General features: G+C 26.7%; 1 protein-coding gene across 1 annotated transcript in view; it reads left to right on the top strand.

Annotated features, from left to right (window-relative positions):
- The first annotated feature begins 559 nt into the window (after positions 1–559).
- The window catches only part of LOC109604818 (uncharacterized), a 45,302-nt gene continuing 21,755 nt past the window's right edge, over positions 560–24,106 (top strand). Inside the window, exon 1 of the mRNA XM_049969514.1 lies at positions 560–841. The gene's annotated coding sequence lies outside the window, so the exon portion shown is untranslated. The remainder of the gene's footprint in view (positions 842–24,106) is intronic.

The raw sequence follows: 24,106 nt of genomic DNA on the forward strand, positions 1-24,106 counted from the left end.
TAGTCATCAACGACTCTAATGTAAGAATTAAGTTTTGCCTTAATAATATGTTAAATTAATATTTATCTCGTCAATTATTATTTCATTTTAGCATTTTAATATATTTATATTGTTGTTTTATATTTTCTGATTTTATTAAAATGGTTCTCCTTCACATTCCCTTGAATTCATAATTTCTACTCCTTTTGTAATGTTTCCTTTCTTTTATTTAATTTGTTTTATTTATAATTCCTTTAAGACAATCGTAAATCTAGTTATAAAATACTTTATTAGACTCCTTAATTTGTATCTTTTTTGTTTCATGAAATTAAATTTCTATATTTTATGGCCATTATTAAGCTTCAAAAAGTTTTAACATCCTCAAAAAAATTAGTTTAATCTTCATGTACTTTTGGGATGGTTTCGATTTGTTTTTTTTTTTTATTATAATATCTAACTAACTCCCAATTGTTAATTAAAATTTCGTTTGAAACCGTTGCTCAAAGCATTTTTCGAAACGAAAACTAGTCGTGCGAATGCACAAAAGTGCACGGGACCTCCTGCACACACCAGTTCTGCGGTACCGGCAAGTTGACCAGGCGCATTTCTCTCTCCACATCGTTCACCAAGTGAACTCCACTTGTTCGTCGTCGGAGCTTTGCGTCAAACTGGTCGCTTTCAGTCGACGAAAACACGCGACGAGAAGTACACGTCGGGTTCCGTTTACCTGCATTTTTGGATTCAATTACGTGCGCGTGTGCTCATTGGTGGTGGTGTGACGCTTGGGGGATTATTTTTTTGGTTGATATTATTTTGTCGTTCGGCGATTGCAATTTATGGAGTAGTCGGAGAGGAAACTAAGGTAAACATTATTGTTAGAGTGTATTTATTTAAATTATTGGAATTTGTAATTTTTTCATTTTTCCAATTTATGTATATATTTTGAACTATGTACTTAAGTTTTTCTTAAATGTTTTCAGTTTTATTACTTTTACATTTTATAAATGATCCAGTTTATTCAATTTTTTAATTATATTAATATTAAATATAAAACACTGAAATTATTTAATGTTTATTAAACTGTGACACAATACAGATTTTCCCGAAAGTTCTTAGATTTATTGCTTTTAAATCTCTTAAATATTCCAGTGTTTTTGGATTAATTAGTTTCTTAATTATCGACGCTATTAATATTAAATAAGAATTTAATATATATTGAACTGAGACCCTAAATTTAATTATAAAATGTATATCGATGGTCTAGTCTTTTCTTTATTTTTTATACTTAAAATAAAGAAACGAGGAACTCAAAACATTTATTTATTGACTACTACTGATTTTATCAGTTTATTTATAAGTTTAATTTTTATATATTATATATATTTATTCATTTATAGTCTTAATTTTTCACACAATTCATAAAAATTATACTTTTATGTTAAATTTATTTTATTATGAAAACATAAAATTTTATATAATTTTTATTCTCCAAAAAACGTTGGGCGCCATATTAAATTAAAAAAAATGTTTATAGTTGAAAATATGGGTAAATCACGTTTAAATACAAGTATAAGGTTTCTAAAATTTAAATTAATTTTAAAGACAAATTCAATTATGGTTTACATTTAAAATAAGAAATGCCCATATATCGAAATTTTAAAGAAATATATTTCTGAAGGAATCATTTTATAATTTTTAAAATAGTTTCTACCGTAAATAAAAGAGCTTTGAAATCTTCTAAATGTCCATCCATAATAGATTAGACTAGCTGTTTCCATTTCTCCTAATAATTATGAACATTTCCAATTCTCTAAAAAACGTTGGGCGCCACATTAAGTTAAAACAATCCTCATGTTTATAGTTGAAAATATGAATAAACCCATGTTAAAATTAAATTTATTTTGAAAACATAAAATTTCATATCATTCATACGTAATATATCAAACTACCTGTTTTCATCCTTCCTAATGACTATGAACATTCCTAATTCTACAAAAAACGTTGGGCGCCATATTAAATTAAAACAAACCCCATGTTTATAGTTGAAAACATGGATAAATCACGTTAAAATACATGTAAAAGGTTTTTAAAATTTAAATTAATTTTAAAGACAAATTCAATCACGGTTTCCATTTAAAATAAAAAAGTCCCATATATCGAAATTTTAAAGAGATATATTTCTGAAAGAATCGTTTTATTCTTGGTAAAATAGTTTCTACCTTAAATAAATAAGTTTTCAAATCGACTAAATGTCCATCCATAATAGATCAGACTATTTCCATTCCTCCTAATAACTAATAACATTTCTAATTCTACAAAAAAAAGTTGGGCGCCACATTAAGTTAAACCAAACCTCATGTTTATAGTTGAAAACATGAATAAATCCATGTTAAAATTATTTTATCATAAAAACATAAAATTTCATATCATTCATACGTAATAGATCAGACTATCTGTTTTCATTCTTCCTAATGACTATGGACATTCCTAATTCTACAAAAAACGTTGGGCGCCATATTAAATTAAAACAAACCTCATGTTTATAGTTGAAAACATGGATAAATCACGTTAAAATACATGTAAAAGGTTTTTAAAATTTAAATTAATTTTCAAGACAAATTCAATTACGGTTTCCATTTAAAATAAACAAGTCCCATATATCGAAATTTTAAAGAGATATATTTCTGAAAGAATCGTTTTATTCTTGGTAAAATAGTTTCTACCTTAAATAAATAAGCTTTCAAATCGACTAAATGTCCATCCAAAATAGATCAGACTATTTCCATTCCTCCTAATAATTAATAACATTTCTAATTCTACAAAAAAAAGTTGGGCGCCACATTAAGTTAAACCAAACCTCATGTTTATAGTTGAAAACATGAATAAATCCATGTTAAAATTATTTTATCATAAAAACATAAAATTTCATATCATTCATACGTAATAGATCAGACTATCTGTTTTCATCCTTCCTAATGACTATGGACATTCCTAATTCTACAAAAAACGTTGGGCGCCATATTAAATTAAAACAAACCCCATGTTTATAGTTGAAAACATGGATAAATCACGTTAAAATACATGTAAAAGGTTTTTAAAATTTAAATTAATTTTCAAGACAAATTCAATTACGGTTTCCATTTAAAATAAACAAGTCCCATATATCGAAATTTTAAAGAGATATATTTCTGAAACAATCGTTTTATTCTTGGTAAAATAGTTTCTACCTTAAATAAATAAGCTTTCAAATCGACTAAATGTCCATCCAAAATAGATCAGACTATTTCCATTCCTCTTAATAATTATGAACATTTCTAATTCTACAAAAAAAGTTGGGCGCCTCATAAAGTTAAAACAAACTTGTTAATGTTAAAATTATTTTATCATAAAAACATAATATTTCATAGTATCCATTATTAGATCAGACTACCTGTTTCCAGCCCTCCTAATAACTCCGAACATTCCTAATTCCGTAAAAATCGTTGGGCGCCACATTAAATTAATACAAACCCCATGTTCGTAGTTGAAAAAGTGAATAAATCGCGTTTAAACACACGTGAAAGGTTACTTGTTGTCGCCCTTTCGCTCAATTATTTCATGCCACATTAGATTTTATATGTTGTTACTGCGGGGTACAAAATAAAACAACCCTTTTATAATTGTCGATGTTTTTTTACACACGACGTGTCACAAAACATAATTTTTGGGTGGTTTTAAAGAGGTTTTTTTTGTGGAGGTTTTACGATCAGTACAGGAAATTGCACATGTTAATTAGTCAATTTTTAGTCACTGTTTATACGTACATAAACTTTATTAATGGAAAATATTAATGGTACGCAAAGTAATAAATTATTTACAAAAATGTTGTCATAGTTTCAAAATATTGATAAAGTAATTTTTTCCAAACTTTTTAGTAACTATTAAATTAAATATAAACATAATTGTGTACCAATTATTAGGTCATAAAGTTGCAAAGTTGCATAATAAAATGAGCGTAAAAGCATAACATTTAAAATATTTATTAATAATTAGTTAATTTGTTGAATGTGAATTGTGTGTGAATTTGTTTTATAAAATTTTGAAAATGAGTTAAATAATTAATTTATTTAATTTAATTACATCAGTTTATTTACTCAGATTAGATTTAAAATATTCAGAAGATAATTTTATTAATACATAAATAATGTTCTAAGAAAATATTGATTTATTAAACCAGAAAATGTGGTAATTATATTAAGGCAATTATTGCATAACTAATTAAACAATGTAATTAAATAAGAACTGGTTAAAATTTAAACATACACGTCACCAATATTTATTTCCTTTAGTTACCGCGATGATTCACTGGGACTAATAAATTAGTAACGCGACCTAAGTTGGCGGTTCGCCTGGGGGCACGTGTTGTGTACCTTGCCACCCCCTTTCTGTTACCGGTTCGCGGACGACTTACAGTGAGTTCGGGGGGTTGATACGTCAATCATGGGAAAATGGGGGTAAATGCAATTCGATAAATGTTTGCCAGTTGGGGAAATGTCAATGATGTTTGTGTAAAATGGTTTGCATAATGGAACACGACGCGGAACACTGTTGTTTTACGTCGTTGAACTTGAATATTTGGAAAATGTTATCTTATGGCTTGTTTCATTTGTTATTAAAAATTTAACCGAGCAATTTGTGACGGTTTAAAGGCCGTGTAATAACTTTATTATTAGGGACGTACTTGTAAATATTTAAACAAAGTGAATGACGTTGGGATGGTAACATTCAGTTTTAAATTGGTTATCGATTCTTTGTAGCATTTAAATTACCATTAGTGTAATGATGAGAAAATTAAATATTGATTGTGAATAAGTAATAATGATAACACTTTGCAATAAATAATAATCTACAGCTTCATTCATACCAATAAATGTATTTTTATTTTTGTAGGTTTCCTTGTAAATCTTTAAACTTTATTTATCTGGCTGAATATTTATTTAAATAAAGTAAATTTCCTATTTTTTCTTCTTTTCTTCTCAAGAGAAAATTTACATATTAAACAATAAATAAAAACTATAATATGTTATTTAATATTAATTAAAAATTACTTATTTTACAAATTTGAACTGAAATTATAAAATGGAAGTTTAATTTTATTAAACTGGAGATTTTTTGGGAAGACTTTAAAATATAATTTTGTAGCTGAATGACTAGTAAAATTTAAATAATTTGAAGCTAATTGTTTCTACTCTTAATATCAAGAGAAAATTTACAGAATAAAAAAGAAATAAAAACATTATAATTCATATTTTGGTTTCTATTCTTATTCTCAAGAGACAATTTACAAATAAAAAAGAAATAAAAACATTATAATTTATATTTTAGTTCAAAAAAATTATGAATTACTTAAGTTAAAAATTAAAACTGGAAATAAAAATATTAATATGAATAATTACAGAATAGAAAATTAATAAAAACATTATAATTTATATATTATATAATATTTAATATTTTAGGTTACAAATTAAAACTGAAAATATTCATATAAATAAATACAGACTTTTCATTAAAAACAACAAACTACATTGCTGTTTGTTTTTACAAATAAATTGATAATATTCCACACATTCATTTTTAAAACAAAACTGTGAAAATGTGTCATAAAAATTCATGAAAAATCGAAACAAATCTGAATAACTATCAATGAAACATTTACATAATTTCTGCAAACAAGGTTTCGAATCACATTTGATAAATTTGAACAATCGAAACATTTTCAGCCTTGATCTAGACTTGTATGGTTGTATTAACCTGCTTATGTAAATCGGTTACAAAAGATCGTTTTGTAAACGATCAGTTTAGTGTTACAGATAAAATTCAATAATTAATATGATATAGTATATGATTAATGTTATCCATAATTTAAAAATGTCAAAATTAATTACACCATTTTATTTCTTATTTGGCAGATCTAAAAGTTCGTAACTTCTGAAATCAAGGGTGTTTGTATGTTTAGTTTTAATGTTAAGGTTATGAGAAAAATAGATTTGATTTTATCTATTTTTATGATTTATTCCGTTTTACAAACAATTTATTATTGTTTTTATAGTTAACTATTTGTTATTATTAACGTGAAATTATTCTAATATAATTAATGAAATAAAACCATGTATAATTTATAAATTCTATTAAAAACATACGAGCGGTTTTTCCCAACGTATACATACAAATTTACATTTCGCTAATAGAACAATAATGTTATTAAATAATTCCACATGCAATTATTGATTCCGCCCCAGTATTAATAATGGGATTCTCGGTGAAAGAATTTATCCAACATAAAAGCTGCATCTCATTCGATGCGACGAATGATTAGTTTAATTGGCTCTTATTACTATCAATTATCTAATTTCACATGGTTGATTGGAATACCATAAATCTGGGAATTCAACTGGTGGTCATTAAATAAATAATATCGTTTAATTTGCGTTTTATTATCTTGGAATTTTAGACGCAACCTTCTGTATTTAAAAAATTTTTAATAACACGGTTTAAATTACACTTATTGACATGCAACGCATAATATTATTATATGTTAGTATAATTTTAATAAAAAATATAATTTGAATAGAATTTATGTTTGTTATTGTAATAAAAATAATCGAAATAGAAAATAAAGACCAAATAATTAATTAGAAAAATTCTAAAATCTAATCTTCTAAAATAATTACACTTTCAATAAAAGAAATGTTTCTTTTTATGTTTTAAAGATAATAGACTTTTTTATCTTGATTTATGTACGAATACCTTAAACATTTCTCTATTTTTCAAAATATGTGATAACACTTAGCTTCGATAAACCCTGTAAGGACAAATAAATCGGTATTTTTTCAATGATATGATATTCTAAATGTTTGCGTCACAAAGGATTTCATTGGAATAATAAAATTAAATATACTGCGAAAATATTTATTAAAACAAAAGATAATGGAGATTAAATATTTTTTATAAAAGTAATAAAAATTAATTTTAACATATTATTTTATTAAAATATAAATAAAAAATAAATATCATACAATTTTTCTATCTATAAAAATTCTTCTTGATTCAATTTATAAAATAAAACAAAATGATTAAAATGGAGAAGAAACATTTGAAGAAAAAATGTATTTATGTATAAGTACCACACATTTTACATAAATTATTAAAAAATATAATAAATAACTCAATACGTATTAGGATTTACGTTGTTCCACGTCGGGAATTGATGCGCACAAAACCACCCACACACCAATAATAAAAACGTCCAATTTTTTATTTAATCGTAATTCAATTTACCATCTTAACATTTCCGAATTACTCACCGTTAAACCTGATTAAATTGTTTGTTCATTTAATGCGCGGCAAAAAAAAATATTTCATTTATTAACATCATAAAAGCCGCCGTATTTGTCGAAGGTGTTTTTCCGAAAACCTATTGGAACAGTGATTCACATGGACAATTAAGATTCTGAACGAGCAGCGTGTAAACACGTGTAGAAAAATCATTAAGTCGGTTTATAAACAAATGATGTCAGACGTTTAATGTTTAAAAGTCGTTTTCAAGTTCAATATTGACTAAATTTAGACTTTTTCTTTATTAATTATCTAATCAACTATTTTATGGGTTCAATCTTCAATGTTACTTTGGATTTTTGCACTTCAAGAATAAGAGAGTTAGTTACCATTAGTATTGGTCTAATTAGATGATTGAAGTGTAATAAATAGTTAATTAAGCACAAATTAAAATGGTTTTATATTGTTTTAAGTTAAATTATTAAATATTTTTAATTTTTTAATGTATTATTCATAATAATTGATTTTTTTGTGTGAACTATTTTGATTTACTTCAACCAGAACAACAAAATTGCGAGTAAAACTTTGTCGCTCAAACTACGACAATTTAATACGCATAAAAATTGATTTGTGGTAACGTTCAAGAATAATATTTATGATGACTACTGTTCGTATCGCTTCACCCTTGGTACGAATCCATTGAAAATATTTGTACAAGTTATCACGAAACTGTAACGTTCTCGTTTCTCGTTTCACATTTCAATAAGTATTTTGTACGTGTTTAAAACGTACACATCAGATTTTAAAGCGATTTTTTTATCTGGAGCCAGGTTGTTACTCCTAACAAGATAAGGAGTGAGAAAACTTATCTGTTTCCTTGAAGACGATATAAATCTAAAGTGATAACTATGAAAGTATATCTACTAGTTGTGTTTTATGTATTGTACAAAATAACTATTGCTGGAGATTAAAAAAATTATTTAGGTAATGGATTTTTAATTATTTTATTTAATAAATATAAAACACAATTAATTTTATTCAGATCTTACTATTATTGCTATTTATTTATTAAAATTTGATCTTTACTTTATCTTAAGAGTTACTTTTAGAATCTAGAAATGATTTTAATAACTATTTATTTAATATTATATATTAAAAAAAAGAATATATCAGATTTTTTAAATTATTACTCCTTTAATTTTATTTCATTATAAACTATATTATTTTATCATGTTTGATTGTTAAAATTTGTTGATATATTGGGAATATAAAAATATAATATTTTATTTCATTAATTATTTTTCGTTTCATACCACATGCGTTGGATATATTTTTATTAATAAAATTTTAATGGTTCTTTTTTCGAATTGAAAATATCTAATATTTAGAATTTTAGAGATTATTTTTAACTTTTCTTATTTTATATTTTTGTATTTCTCTTTAAATAATTCTTTCAGTTTTTTTGCATTTATTATTTTATGAGATTCTCATAATATTAGAATATGAATGATCTATATATTTTTAAAATTCAAAATTTATAGGTTTTATCAATCTTTAGAACTTTAGGATATATAGATTTTTTTATTATTTGGTCCTTTTAAATTAGCTTCTTTAAAGAGTTACTTTAGATAGTTTATATTTATTATTTTATTAGTTTTTTTCATAATACATTCTAAATAATTTAAAGTAATTAAAATATTTCTACAAATTTTAGTGATGTCTTATTTTTGCATTTAAATTATTTATTATTATAATTTTCTTCTTTTAAGAATTATTTCAGATTTTTCACAATAAATTCTAAATAATCTAGAAGTAAAATCTGTGTAATTTTGAAGGTTTACTCAGTATTCAGAATTTTTTTTGGAATGTGGAAATTTCTTTATTTTAAATTATTTTTATTATTACTTTTTATACTTACTTGTCTAAAGAATTATTTCAGATTATTTAATTAGATTTTCATAATAATTTTTACATTATTTAAACATATAATATTTAAAAATAGTAATATTTGTTGCAATTGGATGAATACTAATTTTTTGGGTATTCGAAATATTGTATATTGTTTTCTGTCCTTATATTTTTGAGATTATTTTTGAATTTCCAAGTTTAAGTTTTCATTTTAAATTATTTTTTATTACCTAGTCTTTTTATATATATTTTTTTCTCTAAAGTATTATTTCAAATTATTTTTTCATAATAAATTCTGAATTATTTAAATCAATATATTTATATTTGTTTCATATTTCATTTTTTAATTATTAAAATTTAAATAATTTATAAATTTTCGAAATTTTATTATTTTTTATGTCCTTATATTTTTAGTTAAGTTTACTCAATCTTAAGAATTTTCTTTAGAATGTAGAAATTTCTTCACATTAATTTATTTTTTATTATTTAATCTTTTATACTTTCTTTTCTATAGAATTATTTCAGTTTATATATTTAAATTTTTATAATAAAATCTAAATTATTTAAAATAATATAAGCTTTAATAGATATAATTGCAATTTATAAATTTTTAATATTTTTAGGTTACCAAGATCATTTTTTTAGTATTATTTATTACAAAAAATGTTAAAAAAAATAAAATTTGTGTATGTTGAAGAGAATTATTTAATTTTCGAAATTCGATTCGATTTTAAATTTTTATATTACACCCTAATTTTATATTTTCTTTCCTAGAACATTATTTCTGTTTATTTATTATTTTATTACCTTTTTATTTTATAATACATTCAAATTATCATTCTATATCTGTCTGTTTATATTTTTTCTTTTTTATGTTTTATCTAAAATCTATCGTATTATTAAATTTTCATAATAAATTCCAAATAAACTAATTCAGATTTTTTATATACTTATTATACAAAGATAAAAATATTACATTCACAAAAAATATTTTAAATAAAATTTTCCAACTTTATTATATTAAAAAAGATCACTTCGTACTTGAACTCGTAGCCGGCACGTTTGATCCGTCCCCACATATATCTTCTCACGATCTCGACGTCGTTTGTTCCACATATGTCACAGTTTGAGGAACGTCACGAGTAAAACAAGAAACGAAGCGCCCATTTCCTCTTCGCCACGGTATTTTTGTTTACAGCGCGTTCCACTTCGGTTGGCGGGGTTGACGATCTCACCGGACCTAACCGGAGCGGGTTATTAATTATTCAGTTTTTGGGATAATTTTGCCAACGACACAGTTTTGTTAAAGGCCTCGGTAATAATCGAGTAAACAACTTTCGTGGAAAACTTTAATTTATATTGGTTTATAAAAGTAATTGTTAATTGTAAGTTGGTCATAACAAGAATTGATAAGAAAAGTGTTGATAAATATTAATATAAAATAATCTATTAACTTGTATGATTCATTAATAAAAAGTATGTGTGGTGTACACGATAAAGTATTGAATTTTATTATACAAACATAATTGTGAGTCAGAGGACTGAAACATGATACATTTATTTTATTATTCGAACAACGTCGATTGCATTTGGCAAAACGTTTAAGGATTCGTATGTGTCCTTCAGTAAATATTCGGGGAAAATGAAAGTCGCCACATTAGTTTTCTCTTTCGTTTTAGCATGAACCTAACTAAAAAGGAAATGCACCACTCAAATTAGTCCAAACAAGTTGTTATTAAATCAAACTTGCAAGCATTACAAATTATGTTAATGCCCCATTATCCGTACATTATTTTAATCAACTTTTATAACAGTATCCGTGGTTAACTGGTTCGTTCACGCCCCAAGCAAACTAAAGGATTAATTAACGTTTTTATTTGGAATTATTAATCATACACGTGCCTTTACAAAATTTTATATTGATCACGTGCATTTACAAAATTTTATATTAATCACGTGCGTTTACATATGTTAACCCAGGAAATCGTACATGTATTTAATATTTACATGAGGCCTGTGTCAATGTCGCCGTTCCGCGATTTCTATGTTTGTACACTTTTATTGGGATTTATGCGTTTCGAATTTGTGTTGTTAACATTGTATTTTAATTAATTTTAATTGTATTTTCAGGTAATTGTGCTCGCCCAATTAATCGTAAGTTTTGTAGAAATTTTACGTCTGGTTGTGGTATTTGTAAAGTGTGGTTAAACATAAAAAAATTAAATATTATTGTTTAAAAAAATGGTTTATAAATAATGTATTTATTGAAGACATAATCTAAGAATTAGATTTGTCATTGTTACCATTCTTATATTATTTTTGAATTCTAAAAGAAAATTCAGAATTTGGAAATGTATAAAACAGATTAAAAAGAGAGAAAATTTTGAAAACTATTTTATATTTTTTAAACTATTTCTGAATTTGTGGGTATTTTAAGATTTTTTCACGATATTTTAAACTATTTTTTATTAATTTATTACATTTTTATAATTCTTTTATTTATTAATAAAAAAAGATAATTTTTATGTATTACTTTTAATTCTAAAAATTTGAAAATAATAAGTGATATTTATCTTTTATATTTTACAAAATTTAAATATTTAGATTTTTTGTTTGTTTTATTTTATATTATTTTATAAATTTTATTAATTTCATAAATTTCATAAATTATTTTAAACTATTTTTTATTAATTTATTACATTTTTATAATTTTTTTATTTATTAATAAAAAAGATAATTTTCATGTATTACTTTTAATTCTAAAAATTTAAAAATAATAAGTGATGATGTAAATTTTGTGTATCTTAAAGATTTTTGAGAATATTTACTTTTTAATTCTCAAATAGAAATTATTTATTTTACATTTTCTGATTATTTTTATTTATAATTTTACATAAAAAATATTATTTATTAAATACTAATATGAAAACACAATAGAAGAAAAATAATTGTTGTGTTTTTTTATTAAACATCATATTTTCCTTTCTAGAATATGATTTCTTATTACTTTTATTTATTGTTTTATTATAAATATTATCTATTGACATAAATGTTAATTAATGAAAAAAAAAAACAAGATAATTTTTTGTGTGAAAAAAAATAATGTTTGTTTTTTTTTTTTAATTTGTAAATAAAAGTCGAATGAGAAATGAGAAAATGTGGAGAATATTTATTCAATTTTCGAGATTCTTTATTATTTTTATTAAAAATTTCTTCTCAAATTTTCTTTTGGATTCCATTTTAAATTATTTTATATTAAGCACTCATTTTCTATTTTCTTTCCTGGAATATGATTTCTTATTACTTTTATTAATTATTTTATTATAAATATTATCTATTAATATAAATATTAATTAATGAAAAAAAATGGAAGATAAAGAAAATTGTTTGTGTATTCTAAACATTTGAAAATAAAAAATCTAATTTTCGTATATCTTAAAGAGATAATTTTAAGAATATTTATTTAGTTTTAGAGATTCTTTAATATTTTTAATAATTTCTTCTGAGATTTTTTTCCATGTTTAGGGATTTTTTTATTTTAATTTCTTTTAATGACTCATTTTATATTTTATTCCCTAAAAAATATAATAAAATAAATAAATATTTTTTTTTCAAAATTCGAATTTTGAGTTTTCATCTGGATTTTTTTTAATTTCAAAATTATTAAAATTTATATCAAAAGACAAAAGCAGAAATAACGTTTAGAACAATTGATTTTCAGTAATTTTAAGACAGCCAATGGTAAAAATCATAAAACTGTACAGTTCAGAAAAAAAGCAGTAAATACATGTAAGGAATCGTAAAAATAAAAGCAAGCACAAAATTAGTTATTTAGTTAATTTTGTCGTTGGACATCAACAAGCTTACATAAACTTTTAGGTAAATTGGTAATTTTAGCTTGATTGTAAAAAGTCACGTCTTCTATAATGGAAACGTCTGGAGATCGATCCCGATAATTTTTGCCGGACGTAAATTTCGCCCAGCACGAAAAACATAATCAGAAAATACAATATGCTGATGACTCATTCCAACTAGAACTAGAACCTTATTAAACCGCTTATCAGTTGATCAATCCGACGTATAAATCAGCCCAATTATATTAGAGATTCTGGTCGAACGTCGCGTTTATGTATTATATCCGTATCTGTTTGTATAATGATATGGCCAATTGTAAACTATGCGTTGTGCGGGCTCCAATATTGATTATACCGTGCGATCCGTGCATATTTGAATTTATTATTGGAAAACCATTTAGACTGCGAACGGATTATTTTACAATAACATGTTTTCGAGACCTGCAATCGGGTAGATATTTTTAAATTTCCCATTATGTAATCGTTATTTTATTGTCTGGCGATAAACAAAGGCCCGTTTATAAAAACATTCGACGATAATTGTGGTCGCAAGTGCTGATTTTGCAATTTCAACCACGAAACAAGCGAGGTTTTGTGCTCGGAATATGTAATCAATTAGCACCACCACCACTAATGGATATTTTTTTCGTTTCATTTAGGTTCAACGGTCAAACACCTTAATTAGGGGGGAAAACGACATAAAATGACGACATGTTAATGTAACGTAAAGCGTAACGTAGCCGACACAGTCGAAGCTTAATTTACATTCGGATAAAAGAGACGTTTTGTTACGACCTGCAGGTATAGCGGTGTCTCGAACCGTTTTAATAAAGATTTGGGAGGTCAGAAAATAAGAGCAAAATTTGCTTCGGTTTGTTGTTTATAATGTCAAAAGTCGAATGGAGTCATGGTTATTTTGACCTGCCGCAAATATGGACATGATGTTGTGTCTGAAGATGAGAAATTTCTCTTAGTTTTTGTTTAATGCTAATATTGACATATTTTCTTAAAACATAATTTTAATATTTAGAATTTAAAAGTCTAACGACAGATTACTAATAAAATGAAAATAAATATATAAAATTTAGATACCTATAATATAATAAAGTTTATAAGTACATTTAATAGAAATAAAAAAAAATTAACTAAATAAGATATGAATATAAATTTTAAAAATCTTAAATAAACCACAAAAACAAAAATTGAAGTGTTTATTATTTATTTTTTATATTTATTATTATTATTTACCTTTTATAATAAGTGCAAAATAATTTATATCAAAGAAGGTTAAAATATAATAATTTGAAATATTATTTTATTATTTTTTAATATTTTTTAGTTTCCTTTAAAAATTGTTACTGTAATTTTAAATATTTTTTTGTTTTATAAATTTTATAAATTTTATAAATTTTATAAATTTTTAAATTTTATAAATTTTATAAATTTTATAAATTTTATAAATTTTATAAATTTTATAAATTTTATAAATTTTATAAATTTTATAAATTTTATATATTATTTTTTAATCAATTAATTTTTTGTATTTCTTTTTAATTAATTATTTATTTAATTTTTTTAAAAGTATAAAATTAAATAGACAAAATTTATAAAATTATTTATAAAATTTATAAAATTTATAAAATTTTATAAATTTTATAAATTTTATAAATTTTATAAATAATTTTATAAATTTTATAAATTTTATAAATTTTATAAATTTTACAAATTTTATAAATTTTATAAATTTTATAAATTTTATAAATTTTATAAATTTTATAAATTTTATAAATTTTATAAATTTTATAAATTTTATAAATTTTATAAATTTTATAAATTTTATATATGTTAGCTTACGTCATCACCTTCACCGATGGACCGATGCGACGTGCTCACATCTATTTAGACTAGTTTTGTTTCATAAGCAAATCTGAAGTATTTGTTTACATTTAATAATCGGGGCAGTTCTTAAGAAAGAACCGAACAGTCAAGCTTTAGATGTCGAGGGTTAAACTACGTTTGTCGTAATAAAGCGTATTATTGTGAATTTAGTGTTTTAATCAAACTAAAAAGACAGATTAACAGTCGCTAATCTATCATCAGAAGTGGGATATCTTCTCGTGAATTATTTCCGGAAGAAAGGACCTAAAAAAATAAATTTTTTTTTTGTGTTTCTTTGTGAACGAACAATGGCAGACAATAGTGAAAAACGCGACCGCGCAGTGAGTCCGAACGTTGTGAACATTACCGAAAGTGTATCGGAGACAGACAATAATATGGCGTTGTTATTTAAAATGCAGCAAGAAAATAACAACAGTTTCCAAAAACAAATCATGGAAATTTTGTCGACAATGGCCAACGCCCAAACTACTCAAGCAACATTGAGGGTGACTGCGCAGACGCAACCTGTTTCCGCTTCAGTATCAGAAGGTGTAAGTGCCGCGGCGGCGCAGTTTCGACTTGCCAGTTTTGACCCAGATGATACACCGTTTACTATGGTTGAGTGGATGGATGATGTTACTAGGATCCAACAGGAGCTGGAAATATCCGATACTCTTATTGTTTTAAAAGCTGGTCATGCTTTACGAGGACGTGCAGCACGCTTTTATCAACATTGGAAACCTATTATTAGAGATTGGGCTTCTTTTCGACGAGATTTTGAAATTGCGTTTCCTGAGTTAGGTACTCCTGCTACTCGTATCAGAAATTGTTTAGCAATTAAGAGTTCAAGTTTTGATTCACTAGTAGAATACGGTAACGCCAAATTAACAGCAATTAGAAGATTTTATTCAGACTTTCCATGGAATGTTGTGTTAAGTCTTGTTGAATACGATATTCAAAACACAGAAGTGAAAAATCGAATCTCCTTGCTAGCTCCTACATGTGATTCTGAACTATTAAAACTGTTGGCTACCTGTGATGCGAATAAATTGAACGCTGGTGTGCGAGAGCGTGAATTGTCACGAAAACGACCGTATAGCTTTCGTGATCAGCGTTCGTTTCAAGGAAACTGCAGAAGATGTCAACGCTATGGACATAAAGCAGTGGATTGCAAAAATGCGGAAAAAGTACAGAATATGTCGGAAAAGGTACAGCCGGGTCCTTCTGGAGTACATCAAAGAAATTTTTCGTCTGGCAACAACACCTCAGCAAATAAGTTTTGTAACATCTGTAGAATGAATGGCCATTCAGAAGATACATGCTATAGTAAAAAACAATGACATGAGGCATCAAAACGAGTGCTCCTGGCAAAAAACACTCGTTTTATCCGTTCATTTCCATCAGCTACGGTTACTAACAATTCCATGATCAGTTCAATAGCATACTTAGTAGACACAGGTGCAGATGTCTCAATACTTCACGAAAAAATAGCGAAAGCCTTAGACTTGCAAATTCAACCGGATTGCCAAATACTGTCTGGTGTAGGAAATTGTGTTATGAAGCCTCTGGGTCGCAGTAGTGTTGTGATGTGTACACCAACCATGACATTAGAAATTGATTTTCTAATTGTGCCAGATGGATCAATTCCGGGATGTGATGTTGACGCTTTAATTGGACTTGATGTTTTAAAACGACCAGGTATTAAAATTGAATTTAATGCAAACAGTGTAGACATTGTATATGATCATAGTGATAGGCAACGAATTTGTGCTATATACGCGTTTGAAGAAAATGACTTAAATTTGTCAGGACTGGACGAGTGGGTTATTAAGGAAATAAAAACAATAATCCAAAATGGAATAAGTCAAACACCGGCCGCAGTAACAACAAACAAGTTAAGAATAACATTACGTGATCTACAGCCAGTGGCCTATAAACCCCGTCATTTGTCATATGGCGAAAGATTACAAGTGAAACAAATAATAAAAGAACAAATTGAGAGTGGAATAATACGACAAAGTGAATCTCCTTATGCAAGCCCAATAGTCCTTGTCAAAAAGAAAAACGGAGACACAAGATTATGTGTAGATTATCGAGACGTAAATAAAAAAGTATTACGTAATAATTATCCTCTACCACGGATACAAGATCAGATTGACGCCCTTGCCAAAGCTGTATATTTTTGTACTCTTGATATGAAATCGGGATTTCACCAAGTTGAAATAGAAGAGAATTCAAAACATATAACTGCTTTTGTGACACCAGATGGACTTTACGAGTACAATCGAATGCCGTTTGGTTTTATAAACTCCCCATCGTGTTATCAAAGTGCCATCGATAAAGCCCTTGGACCACTTAAAGACGATATTGCGTTTGTTTACGTTGATGATGTGTTGTGCCCCTCTCGAACCATTCAAGAAGGTCTTAAGAACTTAAGAAAGGTCATTGACGCCCTTTTGAAGGCCGGATTTGTTTTAAACATAAAAAAATGTAACTTTTTCCAAACATCTGTGGAATATTTGGGTGTTGTGATCGAAAACGGTACGGTAAAACCTAGTTCGCGAAAAGTTGACGCGCTCGCTCAAACATCAGCTCCTAAAGATGTAAAAGGTGTTCGTCAATTATTAGGACTGGCTGGATACTTTAGACGTTTCGTGAAAAACTTTGCAACTTTGACAGCACCGATATCTGCACTGTTACGTAAGGGAAAAACTTTTGAGTGGACAAGTGAATGTGAAAATGTGCGATTGGATTTAGTGAAACGATTGACTTCTTATCCGATTTTGAACATTTTTGATCCGGAACTGACTACCGAACTACATACAGACGCGAGTTCGCTTGGATTGGGTGCCATACTTATGCAAAAAGACTTAAATAATGTGCTTCATCCAGTGGCGTATTATTCTAGGCGTACAACTGATTGTGAATCGCGATATCATTCTTATGATTTGGAAACTCTAGCGATAGTGGAAGCCACTCAGTATTTTCGCACATATCTGTATGGTATAAAGTTTACAATCTATACAGACTGTAATTCAGTAAGGGCTACAGCACTCAAAAAGGAACTACACCCCCGCGTTGCAAGATGGTGGATAAAATTGCAGTACTTTAATTTTGATATAGAATATAGACCAGGACATAAAATGGCACATGTCGACTATTTAAGTCGAAATACAGCATCTCCGACAAAACGAATTTTAGCAGCACGAATTATTGCTAACAAACCAAAGACAATTTGTGAATATCAATCAGAGGATGTGTTTTGTCAGACAATAATAAACAAAACGCATCATGAGACGGGATATATAGTGAAAGACAATTTAGTGTTTTTACAATGTTCAAATGATGGTCGCGAACGTTGTTTTGTACCTGTAGCAGCTCGACTAGAGATAATGAAACTGTATCATGATAACTCGTCTCATATTGGTGCTGATAAAATGTTAATGAAATTACGTGAGGACTTAATATGGCCACGCATGGGTAAAACAGTACGCAAATATGTTGCAAATTGTAGATCGTGTGTGTTGGGTAAATCTTTTACTGGAAAACGGAGTGGATTGTGTCAACAGAAAACGAAACCTTCAAGTAAAATGGATACGTGGCATATTGACCATGCCGGACCTTTGGTCAAATCTAATAAATGCACTCAAATTTTAGTGGTTATAGACGCTTTTACTAAATTTGTGCGATTTTGTCCTATTAGACAAAAAAATGCCGAATGTACTATAAAGGCATTAGATGCATTATTTATGGAATTGGGTCGACCAAAACGAATAATAGCTGATCGGGGAACAGCATTTGTAGCGAGTAAATTTCGAGAATTTCTCAATGATAACTCTGTTGAGCTACACCTAATTGCAACAGGAGTTCCTAGAGGTAATGGACAAGTGGAACGCGTTATGAGAAGTTTGTTTAATGCGATGCGTGCTGTGTTGAATGAAAAAGACGAAAATAAATGGACAAAAGTGCTACCTGATATTGAGGACGATTTTAATGTAACTGTGAACAAATCGACAGGATTCGCGCCGTGGATATTAATGTTTGGTGAAAATCGACGTCTGAGAGCAACTAACGAACTGTTAAATGGTGTGCCAATACAGACAAGTGATGTGGACGCTGAAATACTTAGACAACAAGCTCACAGTCGCGTGTGCGAAGTAACCAGTAGAACAATTACAAACTTTAATAAGAAAAGAGTGCCGGCAATACCATACGCTGTTGGTGATAAAGTTGTTATTGAAAATAGTCAGCTGTCGAATGGAGGAAAATTGAAACCAAAGTATCACGGACCCTTTGAGGTAACGCATTGTTTACCTAATGAGAGGTACGCACTCCGAAGGATTGGCAGCCGAGGTAGAACAACAATAGCAGCGCATGAACAGTTACGAACCTGGCCAGATACAGAAATTCTATAAGGTATGATGGATATAGATTTATTTAATAAGATTGATGTGTGAATGTGTGTAAAGGTCCCTGCTTAGTAGGCTGTTTAAGGTCCCTGTGTATCAGGCTATATGTGAAGGTCCCTGCTTAGTAGGCTATGATTAAGGTCCCTGCTCGGCAGGCTATTTTTAAGGTCCCTGCGTCGCAGGCTATGTTTGAGGTCCCTACTTTGCAGGCTATGTTTAAGGTCCCTACTTTGCAGGCTATGTTTAAAGGTCCCTGCTCGGCAGGCTATTTTTAAGGTCCCTGCTCTGCAGGCTTAGATTGTTGTGTTCTGGGTCTGTGAGACAAGCGGGTAATAGACCTGGTAGTGGTTGAACCGCCTCTGAGCTCCTGGCTAGAATATGGTATCTTTTGATAGCACTTGAGAGTCATGGGTGTAACAGACCTGTTGATGGTTGAGCCGCCTCTGTGCTTCTAGTGGTTGTTAACTGTGCCACATAACAGTCTATTTTGTTAAATGAAATAAGGTTTAGACTTAGTTCTTCGAATATATTTTGAGCTTGTACTGCTGTTATAATGTTTACAGATTACCGGTGTCAGGTGAATCTTTGCAAAACTGTGGAAGGTGCGAGGACGCCCCACATGTCAGGAAGGCCGTGTTAGCTTACGTCATCACCTTCACCGATGGACCGATGCGACGTGCTCACATCTATTTAGACTAGTTTTGTTTCATAAGCAAATCTGAAGTATTTGTTTACATTTAATAATCGGGGCAGTTCTTAAGAAAGAACCGAACAGTCAAGCTTTAGATGTCGAGGGTTAAACTACGTTTGTCGTAATAAAGCGTATTATTGTGAATTTAGTGTTTTAATCAAACTAAAAAGACAGATTAACAGTCGCTAATCTATCATATATTATTTTTTAATCAATTAATTTTTTGTATTTCTTTTTAATTAATTATTTATTTAATTTTTTTAAAAGTATAAAATTAAATAGACAAAATTTATTTGTTGATTATAGTAAATAAAATTCTATCGTGATTACTAAATTAGTTAATTTTTTTATGTTTACTATTATTAATTAATTTTTTATATTAAATACCAAAAAGAAGGTCAAAATATTGTTCTTTAATGATTTAAATATATTGTTGAAAATTTTTATTTTTATGCTTTTTACTATTAATTTTTATAATAAACATCAGTTAAATTTATATATTAAATACTAAATAATTAATAATATACAGCAAATTGATTTCCTATTAAAAATATAAAAATTGTTACTTATTATTATTATACACATTAAAGTTGGAAAAGAGTGATTAAAATTATTTACAAATATTTTTTTTAATTTCTTATCTTTTATATTTTTCAAAATTAAAATATTTAGATTTTTTTATTTTATATTATAAGTATTATAAATTTTATAAATTTTATAAATTTTATAAATTTTATAAATTTTATAAATTTTATAAATTTTATAAATTTTATAAATTTTATAAATTTTATAAATTTTATAAATTTTATAAATTTCATATATTTTATAAATTTTAATTATTTTAAATATTTTATTTAATTAATTTTATTTATTTTACTATTTTTATTCAAATATTCAAATTATTAGATATTATTTCATATTTTCTTGTCCTGTATTCTTAATGTATTATTATTTTTAATAGTTGTTAAAATTTATTTATTTATTTTAAAATCTTGGTATATTAAAAGTTTTTCCATTATTAAAATAAATTTCTTTCTAAATTATTGAAATTATTGCTAATTATTTCATTTTAAAATTTTATCCTTATTTTTTAATTCGTGGATATTTTAAAATTAATTTAATATAATAATAATTACATTATAAAAAATCATAATATTTTTTTATTTGTTTAAAAGCTTTTGCAATTACGTCCTGATTATGTAATTTTCTTTCATTTACTATCAATATTTATTTATTTGTTTATAATTAATTTCAAATAATCAATTATTCAGGATATAAAAGAAATGTGTTAAAATTATATATTTCAATTTAATATTTAATAATCCATGATAAAATACTTAAAATTACTTTTGTTAAATTAAATTGTTAATATTTATTTATTTTGTGAAATGTAACTCATTGTTCTACCTATTACAATTGACAAGCCTTTTACAGTTTTTTTTTTTTTTTTTGTAAAAATGGCTTTATATATAGGTTTATAGTTTTGTAATCCAGTCATCTATTAAGTTAGTAATTGGAATATTATGTTAATTTTAACCTACAACAAAAGCAGGCAAAATTGTTTCAATTTAAAATAATAAATTGCGACTTTCACTGTTAAAATTGTGGCAATTTGTTTTATATAAACGAATACGTTTCAAAATGTTATCCTTTATGAAATTGTTACTGCAAAATGGTTAAAAAAATTTCATAACTTTAAAAATTTCAGCATCAATGTACTAGGAATTAGCAGAGAGCACAGTTATTCACATTTTTCGGCCCACGTACAAAAGCTCTCGGCATCAACAGTTTCATGTATCTGCAAAAAACATGTCCGAGTTCAGCATCCCACGTCGTGTTTTTCACCAGCTGCGCAAAACTGATGATAATATTTTGATACGACGTTAAATGATAATAATGGATATTTTTTTGCTGTGTTTCATCCTTCCGTTTGCACCACAGATATGTGTAATTGTACGATAATTTACTTTATTGACACAAATGTAAATTAATAAACCCATAATTGTGTTATTAGTTAATGTTTATATAATAGAACCCGTATATTCTAATCTAATCCGGAGTAATTGAAGTTTCACTTTGCCCAGTTTCCGAGTCGGGCAATTAAACCCATCAAGAAATATATTCACTTTTATTAGTCACCGTCAAATTAACCTTATTTTATAATAGGAAAGAGAAATTAAGACACCAAAATTATTTTATATCTACTGACACACATCTGCCAAACTTAGGTATTATTGATCTTTACCCACACGTCACATTTAAATTGAAAACCAACGAAATCACCGTTCGATTATTGAACATTTTTACTCCAAGAACATTACCTCATTAAGCGTCCCCATAAAATAACCTTATATCAACTTTTAACGGGGGTTATTAAGCGAACGTTGCAGTGGCTGTGTAATTAAGCCATTTTTAAATGGTCCAATGAAGCCGTACCGTAAAATTTCATAGATTTCAGGTCCATAAACAAAAAAAAACCGTTGTGGTCCAATTATTCGTCCGTCCATTTCCATAACGCGCCAAATAATAATTGTAAATATAAATCAAATAAATAACACCGTATCGGGGTCGTTTATAAAACCGTAATGTTTGCCGGACCGAATGTGACAAATCACGTTTGTTTTGTATTAATTAGCCACAGTTTTGATTTTATTTGTTTACCTCGGCGTTTTTGTTGCTGAAAATGCAATAATAATGTTTCAATTTGGAGGCAACGGTTTAGAAATGGCGAAAGATTTTACATTTTCCGGACAAATATCGATGAAAACTATCTGGTGTAGATTAGATAAATGTTATCAAGATTTATGTGTAAGTTCTATACTGTAATATGGAAGGTTATATACATATATTTAAAAAATGGTTTAGACATATTTTATGTAATTCTATTTTAAAGAAGTTCCCAGAAATAATAATAATAATAATAATAATAATAATAATAATAATAATAATAATAATAATAATAAAAGAAATAAAAAATTAAAAACATGGTATAAATATTTTATATATTACAGTTTAAATTTTGAATTCCTTCAAAAATTGTTTAATTATTTCAATTTTTTAAATATTTTGCTGTGATTTCTAAATTTGTTTATTTTTTAATCAATTAATTTTTTGTATTTCTTTTTAATTAATTATTTATTTAATTTTTTAAAAGTATTAATTTAAGTGGACAAAATTTATTTGTTGATTATAGTAAACAAAATTCTGTCATGATTACTAAATTGGATAATTTTTATTTTTATAATAAACATCAGTTAAATTCATATATTAAATTCTGAATAATTAATGCATACAGCAAATTGATGTTTTAATACAAATTGCGGTTTAAAAATATTCTCTCTGACAGTTTCCTCTGAACGTAAATCAATAAAATATACCATACAAATTACCTTCGGTAGATTAGATTAATGGGATCATTGAGTTGGTCATGATTTCCATTAACAGTTTGAAAAGTTCCACGACAAAAAGCCGACTTTACAAATCCAATAAATAGCACTTACCGTAATGTGCAAACCGATGTAACAGTAACGGCGTCAGTTTAAGTAGTCGTGACAAATTATTCCATTTTCAATAAATTGTTATGCGATTTATCAAGTGGCTGGGAAATGAATAGGAAAAACTTCGAAACGGATCGATCGGATTTATGGCCGGCATCTGTGAACAAAAACAAAACGGATTAATGTACAAATCAAATTGTTTCAGCGTTAAAATTTTTAATTAACATCGAAACTGTTAAATGTACCGTATTCGAAAAATTAACGAACACCGGAAAATAGTTAAAAATATTAATCTATATATATTGTACGTCATAAAGTACATAATATGCAAATGCCCCAAGTTATATGTATGTAGATAACTGTAGGTGTGCATACGTTTTGTATTGGTGCTATGGTTATACGACTGGTTAAATAAAATACCAATAAAAATGTTCATGCATAATTAACAGAACTGTTCATTCTTGAGATTGTTTCAAATGTAAAATTCAATATTATTATGAATAATTTTGCATAAAACGGTCATAAAATGCTTCTGTTTTTTTTTAATTATAAGCAACATGTGAAAGAAAGTGGTTT

Source organism: Aethina tumida, chromosome 7 (assembly GCF_024364675.1).
Source record: "Aethina tumida isolate Nest 87 chromosome 7, icAetTumi1.1, whole genome shotgun sequence".
Taxonomy (NCBI): domain Eukaryota; kingdom Metazoa; phylum Arthropoda; class Insecta; order Coleoptera; family Nitidulidae; genus Aethina; species Aethina tumida.